This window comes from Octopus sinensis, linkage group LG10 (assembly GCF_006345805.1).
Source record: "Octopus sinensis linkage group LG10, ASM634580v1, whole genome shotgun sequence".
Classification (NCBI taxonomy): Eukaryota; Metazoa; Mollusca; class Cephalopoda; order Octopoda; family Octopodidae; genus Octopus; species Octopus sinensis.
Genome location: NC_043006.1, coordinates 62,728,898 through 62,748,114, shown reverse-complemented (window position 1 = coordinate 62,748,114; position 19,217 = coordinate 62,728,898). Strand labels below are relative to the sequence as shown.

The following is a 19,217-nucleotide window of genomic DNA, read 5'->3' as shown; positions in this document are numbered from 1 at the left end:
AAATAAATAATTTATGTGAAATCTTTATCGACAAATTTTCTGATATTTTCAAATGTTTTCATTATGAAAATTTCGCGATTATGCAAAATGTTCACTGCATCAATTATGCTATATATTAGGATCGATCTATTACAATGCTAGTATATTATTCAAAGTCTTTATCAAATATATTTAAATTCGTCGCTCCTCCGTTCAAGAGTTTAATACTGGTAATTAATTAACATGTAATGATAGTGTTATCGATTAATGGGTTGTTAGACATATTATCTGCAGATGTTAGGAGAATGCAATTGCGATGCCTAAACATATGCAGGGACATTTGCAGTTTACTTCGCAGCGCTACGGTGGATAACTAATTTCTAACGAGAATTATCTATTCAGAACATACCAAATTTGGTTAAGAACGTTATTTCAAGTGGATCTGCAACGTTTCATAACTCTCTTTCCCTTTGACTCATCTCTCTCTTTCTCTGTGTGTGTGTGTGGGCGTGGCGCATGCGTATGGAAAGTATGCAGAGGAGTAATAGTCCACGCACTAGCATTTACTTCAATCATTGCGTGTACAGTGGAAAAAAAAATTTAGAGGGATTAATTTCAGTCTGTGCAAACTAGCAAGCATAAGATGCATATATATATATGCGTGGGCGTGCGCGCGTGCGTGTGAGTGTGTGCGTGTACATTTCCGTCTATGTGTGTGTATATGTAAGTATGTATGTATGTATGCATGTAAGACAATGAGGATCTTGCTTTCATAGCTCCTTAGCTGTGTGACATGCAAGACTTGTTAGCTTATGTTGTATATGCTGCAGTTAACGCTGGCCTGTGTTTTTTACGCTAAGAAGACTGAATACACATCTGTCAATGAAGATGAACATTACCTGCCAATACGGTCCTCCGAGTTTTATGAACAGATTCCATCCATCTCTACTATTATTGTTCAACGCAGTGCAGGCTTAACTGACCATTGCTATCATGCTGAATATTGGGTTATATTATATATTATATTTGGAAGAATTCCGAACCCTGAGAAAAAAATGAACACCAAAACATACCACTATAGTGATGCTACTGGCAGCAAAACACAAAGATTCCTGGTGATAGTCATGTGACATTGAGTAGGGCAAAATATAGCCAAAATTCCTCTGGTGTTCTTTCAGACTGTTGTCGGGCTGTTTAACGTCTCCCTTCGATATTTATTTTCTCTTTAACTCAACACGTTTATAAGACATGTTATCTTGGACGAATACCGAGTAACTGGTCTATCAACGCTGTATATATGTTTGATACTTAGCTAATTAATATTGATACTATCTCCATTGCATTTACTGTATTTATATTCGGTCGGCCGGCTATTCGCATCATCGGTGAATATTTTATTCTCTGTTTTCTTTATCGAAGGCGATTAATGCTCATCTAAACATGTCACTCAGTGAGTACACGTCATTGATGAGTCCCAAAATGGCTAAAATACATCTGGCGCTCTCGCTAGCTGTAGCAAGCACGGCTTTTTCTATTTTAACACAGTACGTCCATAAGAGATGTTATTTTGGACAGATACGGCACTAACAAGCCTATGAACATTAGATACACACAGAACTAGTTTAAATTTATACTCCATCAAAGATTGCGTTTACTGTTTATACATACATCCATGCATCTATGCATATATACATATATATATTTTATGTGTGTATGTATGTGTTTGTGACTGGGTGAGTGAGTATGTATGTGCGTAGGTGTGTGTATGTGTGCGTGCGCGCGCCTGTGTGTATGTTTATGTGTATACATCAGTAAGTAAATTTGAAATTATCGTGAAAAAGATTCATATTCTCATTGTAAGACAAATCTCTTCTGGAAGTATTCAAAATTCTAGAATCACGCACGTAAAGGAATTTATAAATTGTTTGTGTTGATAGCTTGTCTTTATAGCAAGAAAATATACTACGACGACGACGATCAACACCAAAACCAAGATCACCACCGCCACCGCCACCACCTCTAGTACTACTACTACTACTGCTGCTACTACTACTACTACTACTACTACTACTACTTACTACTACTACTACTACTACTACTACCAATGCTGATGTTGCACGAGAGAGGTCAATAGAAGAAAAGAAATAGAAAACACCCTAATTTTCGGAAGCAGCTGTTTTTTCCGTTATTGAAGTTTGAAACAGCACATTTTGCTGCAATATCAATAACAAACACAAGTATAAAACTAAAAGAAACGAAGAAAGATAAGATGAAATAAAGTGAAATGAATATATAATGTAATCGATAAGTTTGAGTCATCATTTATCTGAAATAGATATTCTTGTATGTAATAGATATTCTGGTACGTAAATAATTCTATTTTTTGTATTCTTCGATAAGCTCTCATGATTTGGTGACCTTTTTGTCCCGATATATATGTTTGCAACATTTTTTTTTCTAAGTTCTTTCTCGCCACCAGAAGCATCTTTACTATTGTTATTGAATTTCAGTCTTGGGTCAAACCTGTTTGAACGGACTGATCATTAGAGAGCACTCTAAACATGGCCATCACACCTGTTTAGGGGTGCATAGAAATAAATTATCCATTATGTGATTTCCATTACGAAGATGATAAGCTAAAATTTGAAGATTGTTAAATTCTTATTTGTAGCAGTGACGTTCCTTTATTGGCCTGTGGGTGAACTGCCATGTTTCAGGTTTATTGAAAATTGTGTTTATATACTGTTATAATTTTTAGTGAGTTTTGTTTAATTGTTTCTGGTAGAATTTCAATATTGTGTCTATTTGTTATGAAGAGTATATCATATGCAGGTTGTGACATTTTATTGGTTGGCAGCTGATATCGCATACGTTATGTTCCTGCATTATGTGTATAGTCTTTTGTGACTGTAACTGTAGAGGATATGTATTGTATAGGATATTTATTATATATTATTGGGTAAGTCTTAAACAGAATATCAGTAGCTGCATGTTGATAGTTTGTTTTGGCAGAATCGTAAAAATGACTGACAAAGTTCTGTGCAATATACATTCAAGCCCCTTACATACTCAGATCAAATTCCCCTGAGATCGTATTTGTCTTTCATCCTTTCAGAGTCATTAAACTACAATAACTGTCTTTTCTCTTCATTAGAAACCGATAATATTTTTTCAGTAATCTCATAATCTCATATTATTTTATTTCCACTGTGCTACCGGGCGCAGGTTTTGTGCGCTGTAAATATATGCATCATTAAAGTCAATGTAACTCGTATGCGGTAAATGAAATGACGAACAAACCGTATAATATATTCCATGAAAAGGATTGAAAATTGATCGTTGAGATATACATAGTCAAACACCTGTGCCTCATACAAATACACACACACACGCACACACACACACACACACATATATATATGCATATACATAAATATTTATATGTATATGTATATATATATATGTGTGTGTGTATGTGTGTGTGTATTGTATGAGGCATAGGTGTTTCACTATGTATTTCTCAACGATCAATTTTCAATCTTTTTCATGGAATATATTATAAGGTTTGTTCCTAATTTCATTTACCACAAACGAGCTATAGTTTCATATGTTTATATTTCAAAGACTCTCACTTATCAAAGAACATCTCTGCGTGAAAATCTGAGCACTGCCATATCTCAAGGTAGATTCCTAATTCTCTAAGATTGAGTTGCCAGAGACTATGCTGTTTCTTTGTAATCAGCAGATATTCTTCGGTAATTTCACACCTTGGGAGTTTCTGATTGAACGCTTTAATCATGTGCTGCAATAATGAATTCATTTGTCTCTGCTTTGACACATGGGCTGCTCAGTGATTTGTATTTATATATTCCCACATTTTTCGATTTTCTAAGATATTGACAGCGATGGGTTGTTTTTTATTACTAAGGGGTTAACTAAGCATTCTAGAATATCCTACTGTTGTTGCACATATCTTTTAACAGGTACCCGACAAGAACGTATTGATCCTGTTATCAGTTAGCCTACAATTTATATTTTTTTACTCCCTTTACATTAGGTAACAACTTTTAGTTGTATCAATGTTGCCATTACTTCCCTGTCTTTCATTTAATACATAGCTTTTGTGACTTTTTTGGAGATATTTGTTCAAGTTATCTATTTGCATAATGTTATATTCTTTCAGCATTGTGAGCAAATGTTTTTCTCTCGGATTTGTAGAAATGTATTATAAATGCATTCATTATTTTCTTCATTTCTGTCTTAAGTATTCCTAGTTAGCTTAATGTGCCCTTGCATTTATTTTGACTGTAATTTATTGTTGGAATAGGTAGAGTATTAATGGCTATCAACTTTACACTGTGTTAAGTATTAATCTAATGTGTTTCTAATTATACGCCAACACCCCTCTTGACCGATCAGTTTAGGATGTACTGAATTTACTCCAGTGACTCTGTAGTATAATTGTAGTACAAGTATTAGCCTGCTGTCATCCTAATTCTCCCAACTATGTTTTATTGTCTAATAAGAGTTCTAAATTCTCATCCCAACAACGTTATTCTTGCTCATTCTTTCTAATGCAAATTTATGTCAATTCCTCTATCAAACACGTGCAGTGGCGTTTACTAGACAAGTTGTCTGGTAGCTACAGAATACAAATTAAAATCGTCTATATCAGAAGAATGGTTGATTTTTCACTGAAGTGTTTATATAGGAGCTGTGTTGAGTATAGCATGTTAGTTAAAGGCAATAAGGCCCGGCAGAAAAACATGTTGACACATAGATTCCCTAAATATTGTTCCTTATCTATAATCATGCACGAATTATTTTCCAGATACATTGCGAATCAATGGATTACTCAACAAGTCGTTGTAACAATCTGTTTTGTGGTTGCTTGTTGACAAGCTGGGGAGGTGCTTAGAGTATTGTATAACTTTAATAGCTGTATTATGCTCTCATCAAAATAAAAAATTCCTATCGAAACAACTGTAAGAGACTCATTATATATATATATATATATATATATATTATATATATATATATATATGTATGATATATGTACATATGTGTGTCTGTGTCTGTTAAAAAAAATAGCTGCATTTTCTCTTGTTGATTGCAAATAAGTATATGTAATGTTATGCAAACGAACCGCGTCTCCGAACATAAATACTATGAAAATTATGATCTCCACCCCATGAAATTACTTCAGAAATAATATGAATATTGCAAAATACCAGTGGATTAGAGAATAAGATGCAAGATTATCTTTATATCTTTAAGTTTATTTTGTAGTTCATACTCTTGGGATAGCCACAATAAGAAACAATCATGTAATATAATTAATTTTTAAACGTTCCCATCGCTTCAAGGTTCTGACCTGTGTTAGAAACCAATATTTTCGTTTATTTGAAATCAAGATTTCGGAACATAGTTATTCTTTTATTTCTGGAAAAAATCTGGAGATCATAACTTTTTCAGAACATTTAGTCACGCAAAGAGTAAGGAGAAGTTTTATATTCTTACGTTCGTCTTCCCATGTCGTCGTTTTCACAGTCACTATTTAAACTTTATGCTTCGCAGATGCTGAGTAGACATTATCTCCATATAACAGTAATCGTATTTGACCTAATCTTTAATATATAAGGCGTTTTAATATGATGAGTATTTATATAAGTAGAACTATTGTAAGTATACTATGAAAAAAATGTCAGCTTGTATTTTAGTCTTAAAATCTAACAAGTTACTATACATGTTAGTTAGTTATATTGGTAGAGAAACCACACATTTGTACGACTAAACATATAAAACGAAAAAGAACACCGATTGCGGGGTAATGTGAAAGCAATATATATATCCCCAAGAAAAAATGATACGTAACATTTAGTTCCACTTAAGTCAGTCAGCTGGTAGAGATGTTAGCAAGCCGGGCAAAATACTTTGCGGTATTTCGTCCGTTCGTATTCTGCCGATGTCGATTTTCGGGGTCAATAAAATAATTCTCAACTGAGGCCTGGTGTGGTTGTAATCGACTTATAGCTTCCTCCGTTATTGCGGGCCTTACGCCGAACTTTCAAACCAATATTTAGTTTCGTATAACTTGTCGTAACAGAAATACTGACACAAGGCGCGCGTGCACGTATGTATGTATGTGGATCAATTATAAAACACTTTACACGTATACGTTTGAGAAATACATCTATTTTGCTGTTAGAAATGTCAATGCGGTTAATACAATCAAAATAAGACCCAGTAAAGTGAGAGTGAAGGAGATACGGCTAATGTATGATAAGTAAACATACATACGTAAAATTTATCTGCACACGTTGTATCTCAGCGTTCTACAATACCCATCAAAACTAAAGCTGTTAGAGCACAACTCGCGATAAGTTTTTTTTCATAGCGACACAAATATACATCAAAATACTAAATCTATACGGCAGTGAAATGTGTGTGATGCAATATCTCTTAGCTGCTTTATCGCTCGTTGGAATCGAACGTATTAGAGGCGAGTAACAAATTATGGAAATCCACTTGAAATGTTTTTTGGTGAGTCATTTTTCCGTTGGTTCTACAGAGCAATTGCGGTGGTTTAACCAAAGCTTCTTTGTAAACAGCAAATCTAAATGCTCGTTTATTAAGCGTCCATGATAGGAATGTGTAATTCGAGTTAATACTGTATTTCTAATACTTATGGTAACGAAACTTGGCAATGTTATCTTTCTTCAGCGCCAAACAATCTTGCCATGGGTGCTACTAGAAAATAATCACATTTTTACAAGAGGTTGACTGTAAATATATAATCAAAATCTGACAAACTTGCTTGCAATAGGTTACAATAATACAGGAAATAGAATCCCTGCATTTCAATACTGATAAACGTGAAATAAATGATTTCCTAAAATGTTTCGTATTCATGTTTAGTGCATAGATCTTCACTTCAATAAGCTACGGTAAAATAAATGTTGTGCAATGCATCAAACACAACATCTCCCTGACGTATTGTCTTTTCTAAAATTGTAACAGAAAATAATCAATCTTCTGTGAATTATACAATAATGAGGAATATATATATAATATTAACGAGTATATACAATTCTCTGAGCATATATCTTTTGATAATCTTGTGAGAATTTTCACAAAACTACTCATCAATTTCCTATTGGGCACTTAAATATTGTTAGGTTATTCTTTGTTTTATCTCTTCGATACGTATTTTGTTGGTTCTGCATCATAATAAGCAGGTAAAAGTAGTTATATTCCTTAAGCACAGCACATTGATAGAATAAAAAACAATAGTGGCAATACTTTAGAACATAGGCAGACAAACATAATTCATATATTTCAAATTAAACATTATCCGTATTTAGTTTATATGAGAAGTTCTTTATGTATAAATTTAGACAACTACATTAAACTGTAATATTTGATGAGATACAGCGAAGGAGTGATTGCAGTACGATACCATAGGCTATTTATTCCCTTTTCTACAGTGTACTCATTTGTCCCACATCGTCGCATTGTTTCCGAACTAGGTTCCTTTGTTAGACTTCTACAATTCTAACTCTCACTCACACGGCTAATGTCTGAATGCCGATAATTCGTCCTTATAAACTAAATATGTTATTGCATTCAATCGACTACACTTCACGAACTGTGTTGTCGGTATGTTTTAATTATTTCATAAAAACTAATTCCCTTTCTTCGAATCTTTTATTTTGTGGTGATTAAAAAGAAGGTGGATCTTCTTAGGAGATAGTTAATCGACTCACAACAACAATTAACATCATTCCGCTTCCTTAACATGACACTGAACTAGAAAATATCTATATAATTTCCATACACGTAGAAGATTGCTATTTATATAATTCCCATACACGCACCCATGCATTTGTAAACTTTATATATAGCACTCTGTTCTTGCTAATATCTTAGAGTATTTAATTACAGGACAGAAGCACTACCGTAGTTTGATAATGTATTTTAAGTCGCATTTATTTTGGAAATCTTATAAGTGGGTTTTAGAAAAAAATGTGAAATCCTACAGGTTAGTTTCACTCTCTGAAAGAAGTGCACTGAAATAGGTAAATTGAGATTATAGCGGTTTGCAGGAAAAATAGAAAAATAATATTAGGCATGAAGCAATCTAATAAATTTTGGTATTGATTTTCTGCTGTTCTGAATCAAGTACGATTGACTTTGCAATATATGCCACGACGTGATATCTTTAAAATAAAAACAATATTTATCCGTAAGCCAAATTATATTTATTCAAACAGTCGAGTCGTGTCCTAAAGGGTATATCAGAAAAAGTACAAAGGAAACATACTGAATAGTGCGAGCACAATTTCTAAAAGAATTGACTATTTTTCCAAACAGCTAAGAATTCTTAAGCTGTACAACACTGTACAACATTTATATCATTTTCCTCCTTATTTTGTGAATTTCAATGTTAAAGCTATGTTCTTCAACATATGAAATAGGGGCACTCTTTTAACACATTGCCACATTGTGTTTTAAATCATTCACACAAAAAGAACTGTTTTAATTATGAATTTATTTCGACTTGATCTCAGAACCTGTAGTTGAAAGTAAAATATTTACATAGTAATAGAGACATGATAGTCAGTTAAATAATAATAATAATATAATAATAATAATAATAATAATAATATAATAATAATAATAATAAATAATAATAATAATAATAATAATAATAATAATAATAATAATATTTACTATCGACTTTATGTAAATTAAAGAAGATCAAAATGTAACCTGTTGAAGAGATTTATGATATCAGTTTAAAGCGATTTGACTGAGAATGGATAGGGCACAAATGTGTTTCAAGGAGACTCAATGGTAACATTGAAGTGAAAACCTTTTCATAGGTTCACACGATATCATAAGCGGTTCTTTGACTTAAGTTACAGTAGGCTTTCTTCTTGATCTGAAACTGCTGAAAATATGATATCAATGACTAATGATCAACTCTAAAAAGTTTAATCACCATTTTATATGAAATTAGAGTAACGGTTTCCTTTAAGTGAGAATAGAACCACGAACGTCTACGTCTTTCCATTTGTAAAGTTCAAACGCCTTTTTTTATATTTTTCAAGAGCCAATATTATGATACGTTTTTAACAATACGTGATAATTAAATTGAAACATTTTCAGTTGAGTAGTAAAATTCTCGAAACTTTCCGATGCTAGCAAATTAAACACTGTATTGGTTAACATTAAAAGCATCACCCTTAACCTATGTTTCCAATTTATTAAATACATTAATTCGAAGATATTCGTTGACCAAGTTTTAACACAATATTATAGACGATATTGTTATTGTTTTCTCTTTTGTTCGCTCATGGCGCTGCTCTTGTTGCCGTTACTGATATTGTAGACAATGTAATCAATATTCGAAGTTGTCGATAGGGTTGTGAGTGAAGCAAAGAATAGAAATTAAATGAAAATGTAATTGAACGGTGACAATCTATGGAAAGAGATGGTCAACATTCAGCTATAATAATTACAACAGCTTCAATTCATAAACATCCAGCTAAGAAGCAGCCTTAAATTATCCGTAACATTCAACTCGAAACATATGCAAAAAACAAAAGAAGACAATGCACTAGAATCATTATTAATTGTTTTTCTTTTTAAAACTATTAAACATTAACTAATTCAGTGTTTCGTTCAAGTATGGTAATGTTTAGTTGCTGAAACAAAATTTTATATACAACTTCAAGTTCCATATAAAATTTTGTTTGCCTCTCACCAAACTCCAATTCATGTCGTATAATGTTGATCTTTGTAAGAACAAAAGTGTTTATAGTAGAAGCCTCTCCGTCTCCCCGATATCTATTTTAAAATGATGTGAAGCAATGTCAATTTATCTGTGTTGTGTATCTATAATATGGGCCAGCGAAAAGATAACTGTTCCTTCATAAGCAATTAGTATATTCCTGCGTGTTTCTTTATCTTGTAAGTAGAACAAAAATATTTGCAGATAAGAGAGAATAGGCGAATACATCGAGCTGTGTACTTGTATATTTAATTTCTCAGTTGATATCCTTATTTATGTGGATTAAATAAATATCAGAATAGTTCACGAATTCATTTGGTCAAGAACCACCATCCACGAATTTGTGGATGTGTGCCTTACAAAGAAATCACTATTCAGTTGGAATTTGCAATGGTAGAATGAATTAAGCTGTTTGTTTATCTCCACATTTAGAGCTCAATCGTAGCAACCATTTTGACTTTCCATAAATAACTACCATTTAAAAAACTAGTATTTATTTAATAGGTTAAACTAACAAAATATGTGTGATCCCATATCTATCTAACAGAAATTATTCTTTGGTCGGAAGTGGGAGGCGCATTGGAAATACTATAGTGTGACGGAGAAAACAGTATGAAGTACCAAGTTACGTTCCTTCTCAATCTAAGTACAAATTACTGAGAGATAGCATAACCGCCATCATGATGCGAAGTCCTAATATGATACATTTTTTTACACTGTTAGCTACATTGAAAATCGGTCATGAATAGTACAATTGAAAGATCATTTGATTAAAATCTTTGTAGCAATTCTTCGCAGTATGCCACTAGAATGGGGTATTTGAAATTTTGAAACGTTGAACGAAAATGATTATACTATTTGTGTTTCTCTTTAAGTTTAGAATGTAAAAGTAACTTAACTTTAGTTCGACGGCACGCGAACTACTACATGTTTTCAGAGCTGTTCCAATCGACAATACATTTTCGCATGCGATCTATACCTTGCGAATTATTAATGTTAAGAAACGCACCTGGATATATATATTCTCACAACATAACACACATCCATAAATGCAGGGCGGCTGTGCACGTGTTAATACCCACACGCACGTATGCATGCACACACACGAAATGTATCTTATATACATTCATATTAATACTTTGACTGCATGTAAGTACTGGATATAGTATTGTGTGTGTGTGTGTCTGTGGGTGGGTGTATGTGTATGTGCTTGTGTGTATTAGCATGCATTATGTGTGTGTATGTTGTACACACACGCACGCAAACATACATACGCGCATATATAATATATCCAGTACTTACATGCAGTGAAACTATTAACAGGTGTATATACGTTTATATAAATTGTAAAGGTAAATAATACATTTTCTAAAAATTGCCTGAAATATATATATTCTGAATGTAAATTTTAAAACGTTTATTCGTTAACGTCATATATTGTGTGCATTTATATGTTGTTATTTTTCTGACGATAGCTATATCCCACGTATAAATCATGGAGGCTCTGAAAAATATTATGAGTGATGTGCTTTGGGATCATACAAACCGAACAAAAGAATGAAAAGGCAAAAAAAAACGGTAGGACGTGATTTTCATGCTAATGTATATTTTGAAATATGTACAACCGCTGCACGGTAATCCACAAACACATAACATGTGTTAACACTCGGTATTATATTTATTTGAGAGTGCCGGGTATTGTAGATTTGACATCTGAGACGTAGGAGAAAATACTATGCATTATTTCTTCCAATTTTTACAGTCTGGTTTCAAATCTTGCCGAGCTCAAACAATAAAACTACATAGGACAGACGGACGTTTCATTACGCGGAAGATACTTACACCCCACCCCGTAATGGAGTCAAGAACATGACTAACACCCTACCTTCAAATTTCTAGGCCCTGTGCCGAAATCAGAAAGCATTATATCGAAATTATTTCGTAATAATTGGCCTTAATTATTAATGCAGATGCGTGATATATCAAAGACGGTATCCCAGTGAGAGACAATGCATTTTTTGGTTCAATTCTCTGGGCCCTTCAGTTAGAACAATTATACCATGAGATTATAAAATGAAAGTAAAACTACGTTCCATTCTTTTGTCGAAATATACTAAAATGCTACATATGTCATATATAAAAGAATCTTAGAAATCAGGTTTAACCAAACCATGAATATTCTTGTACTGTATGTGAGGTGTATGATATGGAAAGGGCATGAAAACTGAAATAGCTACAGTATGATCAATTACGTTGGGAACAACTGAGTAATGAATTTTCTAATTTATGTCAGGTGTTAATACAAAATAATTCATTTCTGATAATCTTTTCCTATGACTGATTTTGGATTATGGATTTCAGCAACCCACTCGTGATGATGAAAAAATTTGAAACTAATTTACTTAGAAAGGAAATGTATATTCTTTATTGCTTTCTGTCTGTCTACGACGATGAAGAAGTAAATTCCAGTGTACTTTACCTTCTAAATATTTTAGGTGCTAGTTTGTAATGTAACACAGTTGTATTTTTTAAAGAAATAATATTTTTATTGCAATTCATGGTTAAAAGAAAAGCAAAATGAAAAATATACGACTAGATACACACAACTTTTAAAACTGGTATTAGTTTGAAAAGGAAGAATACAAAAAATATATGAATATCTATATCCATCTGGTCTATTTGCAGCTCTTCAAATCTAGCTCTATAAACAGTAAAACACACAGAAAAAATGCATTTCGTACATTATAATGTTAAGCGTGAAATTAGAATATGATACATGTGTGATTTCAGTAAAGAAAGTGACAAAAAATAATTTTAAAAAATTTGATGGTATTGATATGATAAAAAAATATATATGTTATACAAATAAAATTATTAAAATTCGTTTTTTCCTAATGCATTGTGTATATTTGAGTAACCGATCGATTTAAAAGATGTTCTGTGTAACTCGAGATATTCTGACATCGACTGAACACTTAATATTTGCCAATGAAATCGTTAAGGATTAAAAAATTTAGAAAAAATGTGTATATAAGCAATTTCCGAATGATCCTTTCGACTATAGGCTCAATGCTTGAAATTTGTGGGTAGGGGGTTACTTGATTACGTCGATCTCAGTACTCGATTGGCACTTATTTTATCGATATCGAAGGAAGTAATGCAAAGTCGACCTCCGCGAAATTTGAGCTCAGAAAGTAAGGGACAAAATGCCGCTAAACATTTTATCCGGACGCTAATGATTCTGCTAGCACGCCACCTTAGACAATCTGTGAATAATGACAAAGGTGTTTTTTGTCATCATTTAATACAGTACCTGCTTAAATGTAATACTTAACTTTTTTGAATTCGCCAGAACATTCAGTATTTGCGATTTCGTTCGACTAAACCTTTGGCAGACGCGAAGCGGGTGACCACATTTTATGATTACTGCTGAAAATATTTCCGCCAATTAGCGAACCGTAAACACAAACCCATAGGACTACTCATTTTGTGTTTTCCGACAGATAGAGCCAAACAAAAACTTGCCTTCTAAAGCGCACTTGCCGGTTCAAAGGCTTGATTCTAGTATACTACTGAGTTCAATTTAATATATTTGATGCAACCGAATATTTAAATAAACATCTATAAATTTAAATGATTTCTAAGGTCATGTCAACTTTGAGCCAACGGATTTTGCAATCAAAATCGTTCCAGCCATGACCATCAAATCTTTTTTTTTCACGAACACAGTATTTAATTAATATGCTTTCCTCTTAAGTTGGTATCTTATCCAAGGTGTTATTGGCGTTACGTCATTAACTCAAAATATCGTACACACATACATATATATGTATGTGTATATTATATATATACACACACATGCACATATAGACATATAAAAATAGAAACACTCATACATACAATTTATTACTCTTTTATTCTTTGACATGTTTCAGTCATTTGAGAGGAGCACCGCCTTTTAGTCGAGCAAATCAAACCCTAGAACTTATTCTTTCTAAGCCTAGTACTTATTCTATCGTTCAGTTTTTGCCGAACCGCTAAGTTACGGAGACATAAGCACACCAGCATCGGTTGGCAAGCAATGTTGGGGGAACAAAACAGGCACAAACATACACACACTCACACACACACACACGCGCGCGCGCACACACACACACTCATACACATACACACATATATATATATATACGACGGGCTTCCTTCAGTTTCCGTCTACCAGTCATTTGACTGCGGTTTTACTGGAGCACTGCCTTGATGGTTTTAGTCGAACAAATCGCCTCCAGGTCTTATTTTTCTTTACATGCCTGGTACTTATTTTTTCGGTTTCTTTTGCCTAACGCGCTAGATTACGGGAAGTAAACACAGGGAAAACTTTATGAAAGTACCAAAATAACTATAAAATCTACACAGAAAACGTCAATCAAATACTAGTCCGCTTCAATTACAAATCGCCAATGTTTTATTAGCATCACAAAATGATGCAATTTTCTTATATTTTATGTTAAGAATAAATTGCAATCATTTTAAATAGTATTTTACTTTTTCTCGTTCCATCCAAGCTCGATAAGACACGATCATTCATAAAATAATAGATTAAGCAGCCCCAGATGTCGTTTCGATTCTCTTTTCTCTTGCTTCAAGGATTCGTTCGGTGATAGAAAGAAGGTAAGTTGAGAGTACCTCTCTGACCCATTTACTACAGCAAACACATAGCTAAGGCAGCTGCATCGAACGAACAGTGAATTTGCAGGCAGCTTGGTTCTCCAGAGTTTATCTATCGTCATTGAAGGTAACACGAACAGCTTACACTATAAGTGTAAATGGCATACAATCGTTTAGCCACAATTATGCTAATACATGAATATAGGAAACCATCTAATCCTTTTCTATTCTGTTTTAAGAGAGAAGAGAAGAAGCATGGTATTTGGGAGAGAATTAGCTGCGGTTTCTAGGAGAGTAAAATACTGCATAGGGTATCTGTTAATAACACGTCAACTTCGCGTTTTATTGTGTTATCTTATATTGTGATCACGAATCCTAACCACTCAGATCGTAATGCTATATTTCAGCCTTTATGATAATATCTCATAGAACAGACTAATAATAATAGTAATATGTTTACAGGACTGTTATGCAAGGCGTTAAATAAAAAATAAATCACATCAGCACTTCACCATCGAGCTATTTATTATCACTTTTCAATTCAATACGTCACAGAGAAAAAAAGAATATATTTCATCAAATACATACCGGATTAAAAAGAACAGAAGTGTTGGATACGTGGAAACTCACCTGAAAGAAGATAAAGAAAATTTATATAATGACAGATTCTTAAAAGTAGATGGAATAACGGGCTTTTAATTTTGATATATGAAATATACCAGCGGTAATTATATAAAGGCATATCAGAATAAGTAACAATTATGCGTACCAAACAAATGGTATTGTGTTGCCTTTAAAGATAGAGCGTTATGGAAAATAATATTCTTGTTGTGTGAATGCGACTCTGAGGGAGAACGATAGGGATAATTTTCACTTGAATTGCAAATATTTCGAGCGTGACGTAACTATCTAACTGTTCAAGTGAGTATTATTTTCTATTTAATATTGATTTCTTTCTATGTCAAAGTTTGTAGTGGGGTGGTGGTTACGTTTATTGATTCAATCGAATACAATAGATTACCATTAAATTATGCAGTCTCTGACCTTGTGCTAATGTTAGAAATCAGTTTATTATCAGCACTGAAATATAGATATGTTTTCATTTTCTACTTTTCATTTTTATACATTTGATGTTCGGATACTGAGATACCGAACGACTTACAACAAAGCACACATTTATGGGGTTATCCAGATTTGCAATATGCGCCATCTACAATAGTAAATTTTGGGCAGACAAGAACTGGTTGTACATCATCTCAGATGGGTTGTAACATCAAATCTTCAGCAATGTCACAGATTACCTTTCACAAGTGCACATGCACAGAAAGTAGCTTCTAGCTTACAGGAAGAAATCGAATAAATACACACACATACACATCTATCTATCTATCTATCTATCTATCTATCTATCTATCTATCTATCTATCTATCTATCTATCTATCTATCTATCTATCTATCTATCTATCTATCTATCTATCTATCTATCTATCTATCTATCTGTCTGTCTGTCTGTCTGTTGTATGTCTATCTATCTATCTATCTATCTATCTATCTATCTATCTATCTATCTATATTTCTATCTACCTATCTACCTATGTATCTATCTATCGACCGATCGATCGAATGATCTAATCATTTAATCAATCGATCAATCAATATAGCTCTCTTTACTCTCTCTCTTTTACTCTTTTACTTGTTTCAGACATTTGACTGAGGCCATGCTGGTGCACCACGTTTAGTCGAGCAAATCGACCGCAGAGCTTATTCTTTGTTAGCCTAGTACTTAACCGCTAGGTTAAGGGGATGTAAACACACCAGCATCGGTTGTCAAGCGATGTTAGGGGGACAAACACAGACACACAAATATATACACACATAGACATATATATATACATACATACACGACGGGCTTCTTTCAGTTTCCGCCTACCAAATCTACGAACAAGGATTTGGTCGGCCCAAGGCTATAGTAGAAGACACTTGTCCAAGGTGCCTCACAGTGGGACTGAACCCGGGACCATGCGGTTGGCAAGCAAGCTACTTACCACACAGCCACCACTATATATGTGTGTATATATATATATATTATATATATATATAATATATATATATATATATATACATATATATATATTATATTTATATATATATATAGACACACACAAGAACGTGAGCTGAAAAGTTTATAGCTGTGAAATGTTGCATGCATTAATTTCAACCATCCTTATTGGTAGCTACATTTGTCCTTTCCAGTTGAGCTTACATATGACTGTTCAAAAGCAACTAGTTGCAATTCTTTTGAAAATGGACAAATTTTGGTATAGCGGAGTTAACAAGTACCTACTTTGGAAAACGGTTTAATCCCCAATGACTCTCGTGCTGACATGCTTGGTATTCTTAGGGGATGACTCTCCAACTTTATTAACAGTGCAAACATGCTTAAATAAATTTAGGAGAGTCTTGAAGTTGACTCAGGTCTGGACGTTCAGCAGCTGCCACTAGGGAGGAAAACATTATCGTTTCCATCCCATGGTCATAGATGACCAGCAATTGACTATAAATCAAACAGTCAATGATATTAGTATACCTTATAAGAGATTTGAGAACATTATGCAAAATGAACTTGACATTAGGGAAGTTTCTTTTCGGTGGGTGCCACGTCTTCTGACATTTGATGAAAAGTGCACCAAGCAGATCATGTCACGGGAAAATTTGACATTGATTGAGACAGATGCAACTGGTTTCTTTGAACTTTTTCTGGCCCTGCATGTGTGTTGGGTTCATCATTTTGAGCTTGAGACAAAGAGACAATCCATGCAGTGGAAACATCTCTCCTTACCTGCTTCAAGAAGACCAAGGTCGTTTCATCTGCAGAAAAGATGACGGACTCAGGTTTTACGGGGATATGAAAGGCACATCTATCTATCTATCTATCTATCTATCTATCTATCTATCTATCTATCTATCTATCTATCTATCTATCTATCTTGGAAAACACCGCGGAGCGCTGGAGTGGATGGAATGCACCCGCCCACGACCCAAGGATAACGTCCAGACACGGAAAATGATTGCACATGCAGTGGGCGCAAGTCTAAAGCCCACCCCACAGAACCAAATAGTTAAATTCAATGATAAGTTTATATACAAGTCCAGGGGGCAGCCATCGCTGTCAATGTGGTTGGGGACGTGGCAGGTCGCTTCATGATCGGATGGGGCAGGAAACTTAAACAAGCACTTGAGGAACACTCAGTAGCAATCAGACTGTATGGGAGATATGTGGATGATATCAACATCATAGTCAAGATAACATCGAACATTCAAACTGAAGAAAACGAGAGGATCATGATGGAAACCATCCAGCGTATAGCTAATTCCATACATTGAAGCAATAGGGTAACTATAGATTACCCAACAAGGGACCCAATGAAGAGACTCCTGGTCCTTGACACAGATCTTTGGCTAGAGACAAATTCTCCACTCACACTATATGAAAACCATGTCCTCGAAATATGTGATCCATGAGAGTTCGGCTCTATCACACAATGTGAAAATTAAAATATTAATAGCCGACATAGTCAGAATAATGAAAAACACATCACCCATATGAAAAACCTGGGGGAAACAGAAACATAATACTTCTTGCATCGCATGCAATTTTCGGGATACAAACAGAAAGATAGAATCCGAGTGTACAGTGGAGCTAGCAAGAAATTTGTAGAGAGTGTGAATAAGGATGGCGATAGAACACAACGTAAGTAGCGTAGTAAGCAGTGGAATAAAATACGGAGAATTTATGATAAAACAAACAAAAAGAACACGTGATACAAAGCCGACAAGTTCCAAGGGACGATGTTTGTAGAAGCCACACCACATAGGGAACTAGCCCGCAGATTTAGAAAAATCCTGAAGTTGAACATAAAAGTCATGAAATAACCAGGGAGATCCATCAGGTCAATAATATGCAAAACATAACCCTTCAGAAAACCCACGTGTGAAGAGGGGGACTGTGTAGTGTGCAAATATAGCCCTGGTGTCAACTGCAAAACCAGAAACGTGGTTTACTGAATTAGCGTATAAACGAACCTTGGAGGGAATACAGAGATCAAAGACAATTCTCGATACTCTACCAGCATGCCAAAGAACATCATGGTGGTGTGCTGAACAGAAATCCTGTCTAGACAACCAGACGACGCATCGCTACGACAGATATTAGAGTGAGGCTAGATAAACGAAACACGACCGGTTTCGAATAGTAAATATTCTCATCAAGCACAGGCCTTACATGGACGCACAAACATATACACACGTACGCACACACACGAACGGACACACACATCCAAAGACAAAGACACAGACATGTCCTCCCGCCCACACGGAGACAGAAACATACAGATGCACACACTTATGTATAAATGTACACGTATACAGACGTACACACTCACACACACACACACACACAGAGACACACACACACACACACACGCTGGAACATAAGTTCAAAAGAAATGAAGGTACAGTGACGTGTCACTGAAGAGATCGCAACAATGCGATCAAATAATAATTTTACAAAAAAAGTAATTACAAGAGTTACAATACAGAACATTTGAAAAATTAACTGTTTAACCGTTAATCGATAAATTGGTTAACGGAGGAGACAACCTATTAACTAACAATAACAATAAAGGACAGAACCAGTGCGTGTGTTTATTATTACCGGCATAATGCCCCTCCCATATATATATATTTCCTCTACTTTTTTCAGTCTGAGACCATGCTGTA

The 19,217-nt window shown here is 34.2% G+C and overlaps 2 protein-coding genes across 8 annotated transcripts in view; both read right to left on the bottom strand.

The window, feature by feature from the left end:
- The window catches only part of LOC115216514 (probable G-protein coupled receptor CG31760), an 895,090-nt gene that overhangs the window by 626,293 nt on the left and 249,580 nt on the right, over window positions 1-19,217 (bottom strand). For 5 of the 7 annotated variants that reach the window (XM_036506718.1, XM_036506717.1, XM_036506716.1 and 2 more), the window contains one exon: window positions 15,026-15,067. The exons of the other annotated variants lie outside the window; for them this stretch is intronic. The gene's annotated coding sequence lies outside the window, so the exon portion shown is untranslated. The remainder of the gene's footprint in view (window positions 1-15,025; window positions 15,068-19,217) is intronic. 7 annotated transcript variants of the gene reach the window in all.
- Window positions 1-19,217, bottom strand: part of LOC115216243 (nonsense-mediated mRNA decay protein 2-like) — a 42,703-nt gene that overhangs the window by 20,629 nt on the left and 2,857 nt on the right. The window lies entirely within an intron of this gene.